The sequence below is a fragment of the Cervus elaphus genome, chromosome 18 (genome assembly GCF_910594005.1).
Source record: "Cervus elaphus chromosome 18, mCerEla1.1, whole genome shotgun sequence".
Classification (NCBI taxonomy): Eukaryota; Metazoa; Chordata; class Mammalia; order Artiodactyla; family Cervidae; genus Cervus; species Cervus elaphus.
In genome coordinates this window covers 44,444,038-44,461,848 of record NC_057832.1, presented here as the reverse complement: position 1 = coordinate 44,461,848, position 17,811 = coordinate 44,444,038, and the positions used below count along the sequence as shown (strand labels likewise).

At 34.5% G+C, this 17,811-nt stretch overlaps 1 protein-coding gene and 1 pseudogene across 4 annotated transcripts in view; one reads left to right on the top strand and one right to left on the bottom strand.

The window, feature by feature from the left end:
* The window catches only part of SEMA3D (semaphorin 3D), a 222,540-nt gene that overhangs the window by 154,730 nt on the left and 49,999 nt on the right, over positions 1-17,811 (bottom strand). The window lies entirely within an intron of this gene.
* On the top strand, positions 7,148-8,647 carry LOC122673983 (annotated as a pseudogene). The gene has a single exon (XR_006334860.1). The product of XR_006334860.1 is annotated as a heterogeneous nuclear ribonucleoprotein A3-like (transcript).

Here is a 17,811-nt window from a genome sequence, read left to right as displayed (position 1 = left end):
ATCACCCTGGAATTGATTAGAAGTTTAAAAAGAAAAATGGGCAAACATAAAATATGATTTCATTTCATGGCTGACAGACAATGTATCTGTAAATACAACAAATGCAGTGTAACTCTAATCAGAGACAAGAAAAGTATATCGTGGAGTTAGTTTACGAGTTAACCTGAGATGACAATACTCATATTCTTAAAACCATAGGATATGCTACCACTCAACACTCTTGTACCAAAATATCATAGCAGTTATAATATTTTGTGTTCACTTATTTATACAGATGACATTAGGTTAGAAGATCTATGTAATACATAAAGACTATGGACTAAACATGTAAACTGGTGTTTAAAGCATTTAACATTAAAATATATGTTAATTTACACATATCAAATCTAATATAATTAAGATATATTAGAAGCTAATATCATACTATATGATTAACACTCACATTGTTTGAATGACTCCATTACTTTAAATCACATTTCGAGCAATCAACACAAAAGGCAAAACCAAGATATTCCATTGTCACCCACTCAGAATTTTTCACTCTTTTTAACAGCAACCATAGCTGACCAATATCTTCTTTTAATAATGGAAGGGTCTTCAACAGAAAACATCATGGTGTAAAAAAATATTTGACTATCAGTTTGAAGAAAGACATATCATCATGGATTCCCGATATTAATTTAAGGCCAGTTTCTGCCACCAGCAAGCTTTTTCTCCTCAGATAATTGATACGACTTTGCTATGGTCTGAATGTTTCCACCCCCATAAAATTCATATGTTGAAATCTTAACCTTCAAAGATGATGGTGTTTGTAAATGGAGCCTTTCATAGGTGGTTAAGTCATGAGGGTTCACCCTCATGAATCAGATTGTTGTTGTTTAGTCGTTCAGTTGTGTCTGACTCTTCTGAAACCCCATGGACTGTAGCCTACCAGGCTCCCCTGTCCATAGGATTTCCCAGGCAAGAATACTAGTGTGGGCTGCCATTTCCTTCTCCAGGGGATCTTCCCAATGAGATATCAAACCTATGTCTCGTACATTGGCAGGCAGGTTCTTCACCACTGAGCCACCAGGGAAGTCTATGAATGGGATTAGTGTCTTATAAAAAGAGGCTCTAAAAAGACCCCCTAGCTCTTCCCACCATGAAAGGCCACAAGAAAAAAGCACTGGCTATGAGCCAGGAAGAGGGCTTTCATCAGAAGGGAACCATGCTGACACCTTGGTCCTGTATTTCTAGCCTCCAAAATAGACAGCAATAAATTTCTGGTATTTGTAAGTTACCCAGTCGGCAGCATTTTGTTTCAGCAGTTCAAACAAACAAAGACAGACCTCTCTAGTCTATCTATACTTTTTTCTTCAAAACATGGAAGCTGGAACCATTGGAATTTTAAGGTATTTTCTAGGTCTAAAATTCCAGTATGGTAGATCTAGTCATGACGAATTGCTTCCAATTTCCCAAAATTAAAAAGCTATACAGACAGTTGCTAACAGACATACAGACATTGCTAATTTCATTAGCAATAAGAACACTAACCTTTATTTTTAGATTGTATCCTAATATCCATACATATAGTAAGTATAATATTGACTATCATTTTGTGAAAACGTTTCAGTGATTTAAAAAATCAGCTTTACTCAAGAAAATACAAGCGTATCACAGATATAATCATTCAAGAATTCCAAGACAGGAACAAAGACCCATGAAAAGTTTCAATATAGATGCATAAAATACAAAAAGGCTATGATTCAAATTAACTGTTTTTCTACAAAGTTTTGAAATTTTGCTTCACCAAATGCTTTAAATTTAAAGCTACAATAACATGACACTAATATAACAAGATAGCTATACTACTTGGATTTTGAAAATATTTTTGTCTTTCTCACAAAAAAACCTATAGATTGCAAAGTCAAAAAAGAGTAATTCATTTTAATAATTATTATCATCAGGATAGCTTCTAATTATATTTGAAATGGTTGGACATTTATAGAAAAGAAAATGAAGAGGCATCTTAAAATAGCTAGGCTGCTTTTGTTGAAACATACTATAAATATAAACAAGAGTGTTAGAGAAATTTATAATAAATTTACTTATGGCAAGGGAACAATATGGCAATATTTTTGATATTAAATGTCACTACATAAACTTGTAAGTAAAATGAACAACAGAATTTAGTAATAAAGCAGTTGTTAGAGATCTAAAACAGTTATTAAAAACACTAGAAAAGTCATATGTTCACACATGGTATATTTTTCTGTTAGAGCACATTAAACAATTGTGAAATGAATGAGAGGAACAAAATTATTAAGAAAAAAATGTTGCCAATCAAACTATAATATGGCATTGTTTGTATGATCCATCTCGATTTTAGAGATGGTAAAACAGGAAAAAATATTCATCTTAGAACTCACGAAATGCTACAGAATTATCTCATTTTTTTGTGGCTAGACTAAGGAATACATTCTATTTCTTTATAAGAAATGAGAAAAATGATAAACATTGTAACTTAAAATGCTTTTGCAGAATAAGCAATTATTCCCACTATGGAACAATAACAAAGAACTTAATCATTGCTTTTTTCTTCTCTGGGTGAAGGTTAAAATCATAGAGTTAAATTATCAGCACAGCAGAAAAAGTAAGAATTATCAAAATGGATAAAATTAATTTTTTATCTGCTGAAATTATTGAGCAGTTAAAATACTACTGGCAGGCTACTATTAATGTATCCTATAATTTTAATGCACATATATGAAAAATATTTACTGATATACTAGTAAAGTTAAATGTCTGATGTGAATTATAACATATAATGGATATAAAATATTTGTTAACATAAGGAGATAAATATTCTATTTTATCTGATTTAAAATAATAATTGAACTACCGTGGATGACTATTAATTGACTTTTTCATCCAGGAGAATATTTATTGAGCACATTCTAAGTGTCGAAGTGTCAAGCACCTTTCCAGGCACTGCAGATACCAACTGAATATAGAAAAATATCACCCTTGGTGATCAGATCAATGGTATCTAAAATACAAGCACCAGTATTTTAGAAAACCGAACAGGAAATAAACACAAAGGAAATATACAATAAGTCACATTGTGGGAACTGCTATAGAGAAAAACAGAATAGAGAAAGACCTGGGATGGGGAAGTTACCATATAAATGGGACAGCTTAAGTGACATTAAGTGGGCTTAACTGTGAACATTTAAAACATTTCCATTCTTCAAAAAAGTTACTGCAGTCAAAGCAATGACAATTCTCATTTGGAGATTTGTACTTACTGGGCATAGAGGGTTAGGAAAAAACTCATGTTTCCTCTACCTTAACTAGGAGAATGATTTTCTTTTTAGTGTAAAGAAATAGCCTCTGACCTTTCTTCTTCTTCTTTTTTTTTTTTAAACATGGCATTTTTCCTCTCTCAATATACCAGGTGGGATGATAAAAATGTCCAAATGCATTTTCATGATATGGTTATAAACCATAATATCTCAGTTGACATGAAAATTGAAAAGAGAAATTCAAAACAAGTTTTTGAAGAATGCAATTATTTCTTCTTGAAATCCAAATCAGATTAAAAATAAAATCAACTTAAGTCATATTCAGTCAATCTTGAATAAGACATGACTTCTTGAACTTCATAATTCTTACTATAGTTACGTGTTCCCTAAACATGAGAATTAATTAAATTGAATGATAGTATATGACACTATATGTTATATAATGGGCTAAAATAAAAACACCACATCAACAGAATTGAACTAATGTGTTTGATGTTACTGTCCTTAAATTTTTAGAGAGAGATATCTGATCCTCCAAGTCAGTTTAATATTAAACTTTCATTTGTAACTTCAATATGATTTTCTACAATGTGTATTAATTTTTGCATTTTCCTCCCTTCCTCAAATAGGGAAAACTTTTTAATGTGACAGAGTAAAAGTGCACAATAGTGTAAGTCACATAAATTAAGTTCTGATTTAAGCTCTGCCAGTAAATGTCAGTGTGACTGTTGACAAATTATTTTATCTTTGTGAAATTCAGTTTCTTCATCTTTAAATGAAGGGATTAGTGAAGATGGTCTTTAAAGTGTCTTTCTGTTCTAATACGTACAAAGACACATTAAAAGAAAATAGTTGAGACATTCTTCATCATGGTGTTACTTCAAACATCAGCACACAGTTTGGTGCTATAAGTTACAATAGAGTCCTTCTAACTTATTTCCTAATTCTGTCATTTGTCATTTACTCTACACAATCTATAGTCTACAACTTGCAAGACATGAGCACATTACTAACAGTTTCTGATTACCACAGAGTCCTTATTAAGAGCCAAGCCTTCTTGATCTAAGTTTCAAGAAGTTGCCCTGAGGGAATGGCCTCATGTTGAATGAATGAATGCATAACATGATCAGGGATGGGAGTGAAAGGAGTTTGAAAAAGTTTTATTAGAGCAATAGCCTGTTTTATAATTTGTTTTGTTACTCTAAAACTTCAAAATGCATTTATAATTCTCAGAAGAACATACCTGTTTTAGTCTTCTTACTGTAGAGAAAGAGACTTGATGATTATTTCTTAGCAAAGTTCTAGTGTTGCTCTTTGTAAAACCAGTTTATTATCAAGAAAAACAAATTTAATATCATTAAAACAACCTGTGGTATTCTACACCGCAAAACAAAAACATAACCCAATGAAATGACTGATGTCTAGGGGTTTTTTTACATTTTCACAATACACAATATTTTAGTATAAGTATCAGGGCAAATTTTACTGCTGGTTAATTGTTTTATTAATAATAGATTGTAATTATTACTTAAGTTGCACATTTGCACTCTATACAGTTAAACTACAGACAAGCAAAAAGATGAAAATAAAAACATCTCTATTTCTATTCACACTCCACTCAGAGATTACCACTGTTAAAATCTTGTTTATCTTTCCATTTATCCTATATTTTTTATCACAAGGAGATCATATCAAATATTCTATTTTGTATAAGCTAATTACCTCCATTTTCCTGTCAATAAAATTTCATTTTATTTAATATCCAGTCCTTTTTAAAATTTTCAGGATTGTCCCCAAATTGTTCTTTACAATTACTTTGTCCAACTTAGGATCCAATTCCATGTGACACATTCTACCTAGTTGTTGTGTTGCTCTCATTTTAAACTAGCATGCAGATCATCCCTCCCTTTTTCTATGACATTAATTGTTGACAATTAATAGAGAGAAAGATTCAAGTTATACTTTTAAAAATGCTTTAACCTATTCATAAATTTCAATGTTATCAAGTTATTTAAAACCCATGTGTTAACTAACTGCACAGGATGCCTATTTCCCAAAGCCTTTGTTGGAATTCAGAGAAAATTAATCATTGTGCTATCAGGGATTTTGTGCTAATCTTAAAAAGATTGTGTGTTCTCCTGACCCTTCTCCACTGGGACAAGAGCATGATGCATGTCTCCCTGGCAGAGGAGCACTGCCCTTCATGAATGAGCATGAAGGTATGCTAAGAACTGTCTTAGCCATCACTCAAATTAATGTCCTTTCTTTGTGATCTTCTACAAAGCAATTTCCCCTCTTATATTCTTTCACCCATCAGAATGAAATCTAACTAAGAGCATTTTCCTCTTGGACTGAGTAGTACCAGTTTACCTAAATGAATGTTTATTTAGTATCTAATAATGTTTTCTATTGAGAGAAGTGAGGTTTTGTTTTCTCAAGATTTGTGCCAAGTCTCATAAATCTGGGAAAAGGCATTCAGTGTAACTCCTACTAATAACCAAAGTGGCCACACACAGAATAAACAAGGGCCTGGTTTATAAAGTCACCACTAAGAGACCCTATTTGGGGTCTCTCATATTAATTTATGATGTGTGCAATGCACTTTGCACTCAAAAACAGAGAATAGGAAAAGAGTTAAAAAATGCATTTAAACGGAGCTTTAATACATTGATGTACTATTTAAATATAACAGCCACCCCACCCCCAAAACAAGGAAAAAAAAAAACACCAATATGTTTCTGTGAATTATATGGAAGTTGGCAATGAATTTTAGTTGGTTTGGGTATATAAGAATTTCTAAACTATGATATGTCAACATCACTAAAAAACACAATTTGCTGGATGTTTGTCTCTCAATTTTTAAATTATTCAATGTTTTAACTTAAAGCTTAAAAAGTCATTTCTTTACAAACATATTTTTGAGCCAAAAACACCTAGCAGAATGTTGAGACAGTGCTTAGTTTCATCTACAATTTCAGTATCAGTTAGTTACTTCCATATGAATTTTATTACTTTAAAAGGCAAAATTTATTTCAAGACATGAAATTACAACCTTATTTAAAATTCCACAATAAAAACTTTCTGAAGATGTCATAATTTATTTATAAAATACACAGACTATATCAGGGAAATAAGAAATCTATCTCATGGTGGTCCTATTTTTATTTAATTGTTCTCCATGGTAATACAGCATTTTCCCAATTTGCATTCGTCATGGATCTCAGAGAACAGGATGTAGACAACTTTTAGAAAGAAGAATAAAGCCTTTTGATATTTGTTTGGTTTCACAGATCCCAGAGAGTCATCATAAGAAAGGAAAGAAGGGCTGCTATTTCTTAATATCTGAAAAAACCCTGTCAATATTTTCTTTAATTTTATGGCTCTGTTCATTTTCTCACTAAAAAGTTTCCCAGACAAGCAATATGATGTGAATGTAATAACCTTTTCTCTTTTTGGTTGAGTGATAGTTTCTTAAAATAAATATAACCCATCTTACACATTTTTTTCCTCAATATTTCTCTCTTGAGCCATGAAGTGAAAAGACTTTCTCTTTCAACAGCAAATCCTAAGACATTGCCACCTTAATTAGCAAAAGTAACATTAAGAGGAAAAGAAGTCTACCTCCCGTAATTTACTAAAGCTTTTTTTCTTTTACCCCTCTTTTCAATAGCTCTGTCTCTCATACCTTTACCCATGAAGCAAAAATTACTTCCAAGAAGAGCATCTTAAAAATCACTCATTCATAAGAATGATAATGGGTACCTACTACACACCAATCACAATGCTACATGCAATTAGGTATGAAAATGAAATGACATGGCACACTCATATAGTCAGCTATAGAAGTAAGGTGACCTCTCGGTCCCATATTGAACTCGAGTTGGAAGAGGCGAGTCCGGTCTCAAAATGGAGGGTCACGATCCCAAGGAACCAGAGCAGTTGAGAAAGCTGTTTATCGGTGGTCTGAGCTTTGAAACTACAGATGATAGCTTAAGAGAACATTTTGAGAAATGGGGCACACTCACAGATTGTGTGGTGATGAGAGACCCCCAAACAAAACGTTCCAGGGGCTTTGGTTTTGTGACTTACTCTTGTGTTGAAGAAGTGGATGCAGCAATGTGTGCTCGACCACACAAGGTTGATGGGCGTGTAGTGGAACCAAAGAGAGCTGTTTCTAGAGAGGATTCTGTAAAGCCTGGTGCCCATCTAACAGTGAAGAAAATTTTTGTTGGTGGTATTAAAGAAGATACAGAAGAATATAATTTGAGAGACTACTTTGAAAAGTATGGCAAGATTGAAACCATAGAAGTTATGGAAGACAGGCAGAGTGGAAAAAAGAGAGGATTTGCTTTTGTAACTTTTGATGATCATGATACAGTTGATAAAATTGTTGTTCAGAAATACCACACTATTAATGGGCATAATTGTGAAGTGAAAAAGGCCCTTTCTAAACAAGAGATGCAATCTGCTGGATCACAAAGAGGCCGTGGAGGTGGATCTGGCAACTTTATGGGTCGTGGCGGAAACTTTGGAGGTGGTGGAGGTAACTTTGGCCGTGGTGGAAACTTTGGTGGAAGAGGAGGCTATGGTGGTGGAGGTGGTGGCAGCCGAGGGAGTTATGGAGGAGGTGATGGTGGATACAATGGATTTGGAGGTGATAGTGGCAACTATGGCGGTGGTCCTGGTTATAGTAGTAGAGGAGGTTACGGTGGTGGTGGACCAGGATATGGAAACCAAGGTGGTGGATATGGTGGCGGTGGTGGAGGATATGATGGTTACAATGAAGGAGGAAATTTTGGAGGTAACTATGGTGGTGGTGGAAACTATAATGATTTTGGAAATTATAGTGGACAACAGCAATCAAATTATGGACCCATGAAGGGGTAGTTTTGGTGGAAGAAGCTCGGGCAGTCCCTATGGTGGTGGTTATGGATCTGGTGGTGGAAGTGGTGGATATGGTAGCAGAAGGTTCTAAAAACTCAGAAGAAAAGGGCTACAGTTCTTAGCAGGAGAGAGAGCGAGGAGTTGTCAGGAAAGCTGCAGGTTACTTTGAGACAGTCGTCCCAAATGCGTTAGAGGAACTGTAAAAATCTGCCACAGAAGGAATGATGATCCATAGTCAGAAAAGTTACTGCAGCTTAAACAGGAAACCCTTCTTGTTCAGGACTGTCATAGCCACAGTTTGCAAAAAGTGCAGCTATTGATTAATGCAATGTAGTGTCAATTAGATGTACATTCCTGAGGTCTTTTATCTGTTGTAGCTTTGTCTTTTTCTTTTTCTTTTCATTACATCAGGTATATTGCCCTGTAAATTGTGGTAGTGGTACCAGGAATAAAAAATTAAGGAATTTTTAACTTTTCAATGATATGAAGGAGAATTCAAAAGCTTTACAGACAAGCAAAGGCTGAGAGAATTCAGCACCACCAAACCAGCTCTGCAACAAATGCTAAAGGATCTTCTCTAGATAGGAAATGCAGAAAGGTTGTATAAACGTGAACCCAAAACAACAAAGTAAATGGCAACGGGACCACACCTATCAATAATTACCTTAAATGTAAATGGGTTGAATGCCCCAACCAAAAGACAAAGATTGGCTGAATGGATACAAAAATAAGACCCCTATATATGCTGTCTACAAGAGACCCACCTCAAAGCAAGAGACACATACAGACTAAAAGTGAAGGGCTGGAAAAAAATATTTCATGCAAACGGAGACCAAAAGAAAGCAGGAGTCGCTATACTCATATCAGATAAAATAGACTTTCAAATAAAGGATGTGAAAAGAGACAAAGAAGGACACTACATAATGATCAAAGGATTAATGCAAGAAGAAGATATAACAATTATAAATATATATGCACCCAACATAGGAGCACCACAATATGTGCGGCAAATGCTAACAAGTATGAAAGAGGAAATGAATACTAACACAATAATAGTGGGAGACTTTAATACCCCACTCACAACTATGGATAAATCAACTAAACAGAAAATTAACAAGGAAACACAAACCTTGAATGACACAATGGACCAGCTAGACCTGATTGATATCTATAGGACATTTCACCCCAAAACAATCAACTTCACCTTTTTCTCAAGTGCACACGGAACCTTCTCCAGAATAGACCACATCCTGGGCCATAAATCTGGTCTTGGAAAATTCAAAAAAATTGAAATCATTCCAGTCATCTTTTCTGACCACAGTGCAGTAAGATTACATCTCAATTACAGGAAAAAAATTGTTAAAAATGCAAACATATGGAGGCTAAATAACACGCTTCTGAATAACCAACAAATCATAGAAGAAATCAAAAAAGAAATCAAAATATGCATATAAATGAATGAAAATGAAAACACAACAACCCAAAACCTATGGGACACTGTAAAAGCAGTGCTAAGGGGAAGGTTCATAGCATTACAGGCTCACATCAAGAAACAAGAAAAAAGCCAAATAAATAACCTAACTCTACACCTAAAGCAATTAGAGAAGGAAGAAATGAAGAACCCCAGGGTTAGCAGAAGGAAAGAAATCCTAAAAATTAGGGCAGAAATAAATGCAAAAGAAACTAAAGAGACCATAGCAAAAATCAACAAAGCTAAAAGCTGGTTTTTTGAAAAAATAAACAAAATTGACAAGCCATTAGCAAGACTCATTAAGAAGCAAAGAGAGAAGAACCAAATTAACAAAATTAGAAATGAAAATGGAGAGATCACAACAGACAACACTGAAATACAAAGGATCATAAGAGACTACTACCAGCAGCTCTATGCCAATGAAATGGACAACTTGGATGAAATGGACAAATTCTTAGAAAAGTATAACCTTCCAAAACTGAACCAGGAAGAAATAGAAGATCTTAACAGACCCATCACAAGCAAGGAAATTGAAACTGTCATCAAAAATCTACCAGCAAACAAAAGCCCAGGACCAGATGGCTTCACAGCTGAATTCTACCAAAAATTTAGAGAAGAGCTAACACCTATCTTACTCAAACTCTTCCAGAAAATTGCAGAGGAAGGTAAACTTCCAAACTCATTCTATGAGGCCACCATCACCCTAATTCCAAAACCAGACAAAGATGCCACAAAAAAAGAAAAGTACAGGCCAATATCACTGATGAACATAGATGCAAAAATCCTTAACAAAATTCTAGCAAACAGAATCCAACAACATATTAAAAAAATCATACACCACGACCAAGTGGGCTTTATCCCAGGAATGCAAGGATTCTTTAATATCCGCAAATCAATCAATGTAATACACCACATTAACAAATTGAAAGATAAAAACCATATGATTATCTCAATAGATGCAGAGAAAGCCTTTGACAAAATTCAACACCCATTCATGATTAAAACTCTCCAGAAAGCAGGAATAGAAGGAACATTCCTCAACATAATAAAAGCTATATATGACAAACCCACAGCAAGTATCACCCTCAATGGTGAAAAATTGAAAGCATTTCCCCTGAAATCAGGAACAAGACAAGGGTGCCCACTCTCACCACTACTATTCAACATAGTGTTGGAAGTTTTGGCCACAGCAATCAGAGCAGAAAAAGAAGTAAAAGGAATCCAGATAGGAAAAGAAGAAGTGAAACTCTCACTGTTTGCAGACGACATGATCCTCTACATAGAAAACCCTAAAGACTCTTCCAGAAAATTACTAGAGCTAATCAATGAATATAGTAGTTTCAGGATATAAAATCAACACACAAAAATCCCTTGCATTCCTATATACTAACAATGAAAAAACAGAAAGAGAAATTAAGGAAACAATACCATTCACCATTGCAACAAAAAGAATAAAATACTTAGGAATATATCTACCTAAAGAAACAAAAGACCTATACATAGAAAACTATAAAACACTGATGAAAGAAATCAAAGAGGACACAAACAGATGGAGAAACATACCATGCTCATGGATTGGAAGAATCAATATTGTCAAAATGGCTATTCTACCCAAAGCAATCTATAGATTCAATGCAATCCCTATCAAGCTACCAACGGTATTTTTCACAGAACTAGAACAAATAATTTCACAATTTGTATGGAAATACAAAAAACCTCGAATAGCCAAAGTAATCTTGAGAAAGAAGAATGGAACTGGAGGAATCAACCTGTCTGACTTCAGACTATACTACAAAGCCACAGTCATCAAGACAGTATGGTACTGGCACAAAGACAGAAATATAGATCAATGGAACAGAATAGAAAGCCCAGAGATAAATCCACGAACCTATGGACACCTTATCTTTGACAAAGGAGGCAAGGATACACAATGGAAAAAAGACAACCTCTTTAACAAGTGGTGCTGGGAAAGCTGGTCAACCACTTGTAAAAGAATGAAACTAGAACACTTTCTAACACCATACACAAAAATAAACTCAAAATGGATTAAAGATCTAAATGTAAGACCAGAAACCATAAAACTCCTAGAGGAGAACATAGGCAAAACACTCTCCAACATAAATCACAGCAAGATCCTCTATGACCCACCTCCTAGAATATTGGAAATAAAAGCAAAACTAAACAAATGGGACCTAATGAAACTTAAAAGCTTTTGCACTACAAAGGACACTATAAGTAAGGTGAAAAGACAGCCCTCAGACTGGGAGAAAATAATAGCAAATGAAGAAACAGACAAAGGATTAATCTCAAAAATATACAAGCAACTCCTGAAGCTCAATTCCAGAAAAATAAATGACCCGATCAAAAAATGGGCCAAAGAACTAAACAGACATTTCTCCAAAGAAGACATACAGATGGCTAACAAACACATGAAAAGATGCTCAACATCACTCATTATCAGAGAAATGCAAATCAAAACCACAATGAGGTACCATTACACGCCAGTCAGGATGGCTGCTACCCAAAAGTCTACAAGCAATAAATGCTGGAGAGGCTGTGGAGAAAAGGGAACCCTCTTACACTGTTGGTGGGAATGCAAACTAGTACAGCCGCTATGGAGAACAGTGTGGAGATTTCTTGAAAAACTGGAAATAGAACTGCCATATGACCCAGCAATACCACTCCTGGGCATACACACTGAGGAAACCAGATCTGAAAGAGACACGTGCACCCCAATGTTCATCACAGCACTGTTTATAATAGCCAGGACATGGAAGCAACCTAGATGCCCATCAGCAGATGAATGGATAAAGAAGCTGTGGTACATATACACCATGGAATATTACTCAGCCATTAAAAAGAATTCATTTGAACCAGTTCTAATGAGATGGATGAAACTGGAGCCCATTATACAGAGTGAAGTAAGCCAGAAAGATAAAGAACATTACAGCATACTAACACATATATATGGAATTTAGAAAGATGGTAACGACAACCCTATATGCAAAACAGAAAAAGAGACACAGAAATACAGAACAGACTTTTGAACTCTGTGGGAGAAGGTGAGGGTGGGATGTTGCGAAAGAAAAGCATGTATATTATCTATGGTGAAACAGGTCACCAGCCCAGGTGGGATGCATGAGACAAGTGCTCGAACCTGGTGCACTGGGAAGACCCAGAGGAATCGGGTGGAGAGGGAGGTGGGAGGGGGGATCGGGATGGGGAATACGTGTAAATCTATTGCTGATTCATGTCAATGTATGACAAAACCCACTGAAAAAAATAAATAAATAAATTAAAAAAAAAAAAAAAGAAGTAAGGTGATTACTAGAGTACCTGACATGTAAGTTCTGAAGTTAATGTTAATAGTTTTATTATCACAGTAATTTCAAGATAGTCAGAGATAAAAATAACATAAAAACAAGTTACTATATGTAATATTATAATGAATTGTGGTGCTGGAGAACACTCTTGAGAGTCCCTTGGACTGCATGGAGATCAAGTGTTAATCAAACACTTGATGTTTTTCATTCTAAGTCTTCCAAACCAGATGCACATTTTACACGTGTAGCATTTTTCTATTTGAATGTTAGATTTTCATCAGAAATACTTAGTCTGTATTCAGATTTCACAGAATTTACAATTGAAAAAGGAAACTGAATGTGCCCTGTTTCGCCAAAGAAAAGTTTTCGAATAAGTGAATTGAGAACCACTTTTAAAATTTAGATTAATTAAAATTAAATAAATAAAAGGTGAAATTAAAGCTAGCTTTGAAACTTCTGTAAAAGATGTGGAGATCTGAACCCTTTATGCTTGTCCCCAGATGAGGAAAACATGCTTTGCTATAAGATAGAGGCGAAGGGATTCCCAGCATAGAGATATATTTTTCACCTCAGATTTGACATGACAGAAAAATGAACACAATTTACACAAACACCAGAATTTCTGTGAGGATCCTTATCAAGATTTCCAAGCATTTATACATAGTCTTTTTTTTTTTTTTTAAAGTCATTCTGCAGTATTTGGGCTTGCCAGGTGGAGTTAGTGGTAAAGTACCTGACTGCCAATGCAGGAGACTTAAGAGGCACAGTTTCAATCCCTGGATTAGGAAGATCCCCTGGAGGAGGGCATGGCAACCCACTCCAGTATTCTTGCCTGGAGAATCCCCATGGACCGAGGAGCCTGGGGGACTATGGTTCGTAGGTTTGCACAGAGTTGGACACAACTGAAGTGACTTAGCACGCATGCAAGCACACACAAACATTCAATACTTCTATGTGAGTCTAGAGCCCAAAAAAAAAGTTGTGTCCATGCTTATCTCCCTTATGCCCTTCACCACTTACTTTGAAACACATTATTAACATAAAGCAGATATTAATATCTCATAGGATTTGATTAGGATTCACCATGGATTCTTACTTTTATGCCAATCCATTGATTAACATCTCAAAGGTGGGAAAATTTTCATTTCATAACAACCTGGCTTTGGTGACCATTGTACTTAACTAAGGAGAACAAATAAGTTTTGGAGGGTAATCCTGGAGCAGCTGAACAATATACACAGTTCCAGCTTGGCTTTTATTAGTGTTTAGTTTGGTTTAATTTATTTGTTTAGAAGGCAAGGAAGAAAAATATAATCCTTGAAACCTCATTAAGAATGCTTCAAGGCTCTGAATTGTTCAATATAAATGACAGAGTCACAATAATCTATCTTCCAAATTTTTAACCTCTTCCAAGAATGGTTCTGTTGAAGTATAGGAATTAGGAGGTTAGATGCTTCTACTTTTTATCCTTTATTTTATTCCTATTCTAGTATAATACTTGGTATATAAGACATATTCAACTTATTATGGAGAATGAAAGAAACCACGAGTAAGTGAATGAATGGAGCCAAATAAAAATTGTAAAGTATTGATACAGATGTGATGATCTGAACAACATATTACTGTTTTGGGAGGGTATAGACAAAAGTACGTTTCTTAAATCAAACAAGTATGACAAAAACCACTAGAATATTGTAAAGTAATTAGCCTCCAACTATTAAAAATAAATGAAAAAAATAATAATAATATAATCAGAAAATATTAATGCATTTTATGCTATTGTTGTTATCTTTAGTTCTAAATGTATTTAAGAACTGAATGACAAATTAGGAAACTGCATTTCTCTCCTTGCCATTTTATAGACAGTTTAAATCTCAATCTGTCCAACATATCAGAGAAACTTGACATTTGAAAAGCTACCTTGGCTACTTTGCTGGACACTTGGAGTACTGAAAATACAACTCTTAGGAAAGAACCTGCATAAAAGAACAGGAAACTTTCATGAGTCAATCTCATCGAGCAAGATAATACAGACTAAAAATTATAAAATATCTGGTGGAGAGAAGGACCTATACTGGGGAGAAATTATAGTATATTTGCAAAATGAAGTTATTTTTGATGACCCAAATACAAAACAAACAGAGATTCAAAACACACACATAAAGAAAAACTGGTTGGTATAAAAAGATAATGAAGTCTACCTTATATTTGTATTGTATTCCAAAATTTTACAGTATATATATGTATACCTGCACACATGATATCACATTTCACATACTATTTTTAAATCCGTTACTTAATTCTGCATTTAACATAGCATGTCATTATATTTATAAAAATAAATTAGTCATATTTTCAAAAGGAAAAACAGCATAGTGGCAGACTTCATAGATGAAAGAAATAGAGGAATGACAAGAACCAGTCTTTTTGTATATTATATATTTGTGTGTGTGTGTGTGTATGAACAGCAAAATCTTCAGATACTTTTGGTAATAAGGCAGCAACCTTTTGAAGCAGGCTAAAAAACTATGTTGCAAATCTGGATGGGTACTCAGAGGTGTAGCTAATTTAACATGAACACTGCAAGAAAAGAGCCTCAGGAATAGAAGTACAAAAGAAGGCACTCTGATCCAGCAGTTAGGACGAAGTGAGTGAAGCAAGTAAACATTTTCATTCCTCCAGGGAGGGGCTCATTGTGCTGCATACAACAATGTTAACATTATTCACTCATAGTTGTAGGCAAAGGGGTAAAGATTCTGTCCCTCTTTCTAATCACCCCTACTTCCAACTATCTGTAAATCTGTCTCTATCTACAGACCTGTGACTAGTTACCTAGCTAGAAAACAATACCAATCATGAAAAATATAATGCCATGATCCATTTAGATGTAACATCTGGAAACACATGTACACACATACACATATGTAAGTATGTATATGTATGTACACATATAGATACACACACTGTATTTCTAACATTTTGGTGACAGAATTTTATGAAGTTAGAAATATCAAATTATTGTTTCTTCCAGTACCATATTATTTACATATTGTCATTTTCTCCTACAGTTCACTTCACTGTGTGCATGCTCAGTCACTTCAGTCATGTCTGACTCTTTGCAACCCCACAGACTGTCACCCACCAGACTCTTCTGTCCAAGGAATTATCCCAAGTAAGAATACTGGAGTGGGTTGCCAGTTCCTCCTCCAGAGGATCTGCCCAATCCAGGGATTGAACTGGCATCTCCTATGTCTTCTGCATTGACCGGCAGATTCTTCACCACTGAGCTAACTGGGAAGTCCTTCACTTACCTAGATACTGCACATCAGGCTGTTATTGCTTTCTGCTCTTGTAGTTAGACATGGAACAACCAGAGTCAGCCTTGCATATATAACACAGGTTAAATGCCCTTCCTACTACCCTCCATACAGCCATATAGCCTTCATTTATACGACCAATTTCCTGCTACTTACCTCTAGATTTTTAAAAGTTTTTTAGCTGAGAGAATTCACAAGGTCCCAAACAAACCAGCCTGCCAGCACCAGTTCTGGGTTTCATTCCTTCAAACACTGATTATCTAGTATATAAGAAATGATTTCAGTCACTGAATAAAAATTAAACCAGTTATCCCTGCTACAAAAGCCAGCTAATTGTTACCATAGCAGAGATTATAATGATTAAATCTACTCATAGGTATGGAAACTTTATTAACAAAGTAGGTGGTAGGAAATTAGGATTTAAAAAAAAAAATAAATCTAGATCTACCAAAAGAAATGATTCCAGCTAACTGTTACCATAGCAGAGATTATGATGACTAAATCTACTTAGAGGTATGGAAACTTTATTAACAAAGTAGGTGGTAGGAAATTAGGATTAAAAAAATAAATAAATCTAGATCTACCAAAAGAAATGAACAGATGAGAAAAAAAATAATTCAAAATTTGAATTCAAAATCATGAGGATGTCAGTGATAGGAATGAGGTATCTTCATGAATGATCAGTATTAGCCCCCTGTGAGAGACATGGAAGAAGAGCTCTACATTATTATATTTTGTGTTTCACTTTTCACTTAAAAATTGATCTATATTCTTGATAATTCACTTTAATATAATTTGCTTTAGTTTTTGATTCTGAGCCTTCAGTTGGGGACACCGATAGTTCTCATAGTTTATTGTTCAGGAAACAGATAACATCATCTAGTTTAAAAATTCTCATATTTGATTTCTTCTAATAATCCAAATAAGATCCACTGAGTTCCTTAGCTAAGATTAAATACACATTTCTATAAGATATTTGTTTTTAAAAGGAAACAATGTTTATATAGTTAACTGGGTTACTGAAATGCAAAAATGAGATAAAATGGAAAATTAGTTCAAATCCCCTGACTTACAGCACCCCAGGGTTTATTTGCAGTTAGGACACACACATGAGAAGATAGAAAGTCTCCTCTCATACATCTCATAGACTGTTGAGAAAAGGTAGTTGGAAAAATGTGTAGTTGGAAACTTTGAAAAACATTTAGTCTAACCCTTAAAATGCCATATCAAAATTTAAAATGTCCTAATAGACTCTGATAATATTATTTTGTTAAAATATATAAGCAACATCTGTGCCAAACAACTGCAGGCACAGTCGTTTGATTTGCTAACATCAAACTTTCAAAGCCACAGAAAATTATACCGTGAATCTTGAGAAATACCTGCAATAACTAGACTAAAAAATCTAGAAAACTGAGATTAAAGAATAATACACGTTAAAGAATAAAAAATGCTTGCTTTACAGTGCTTTCCATTTACTTTCACTCAGCAGAGGTTTTCTGAGTTCTCAATTTTAAGATTCAGGGCCTATG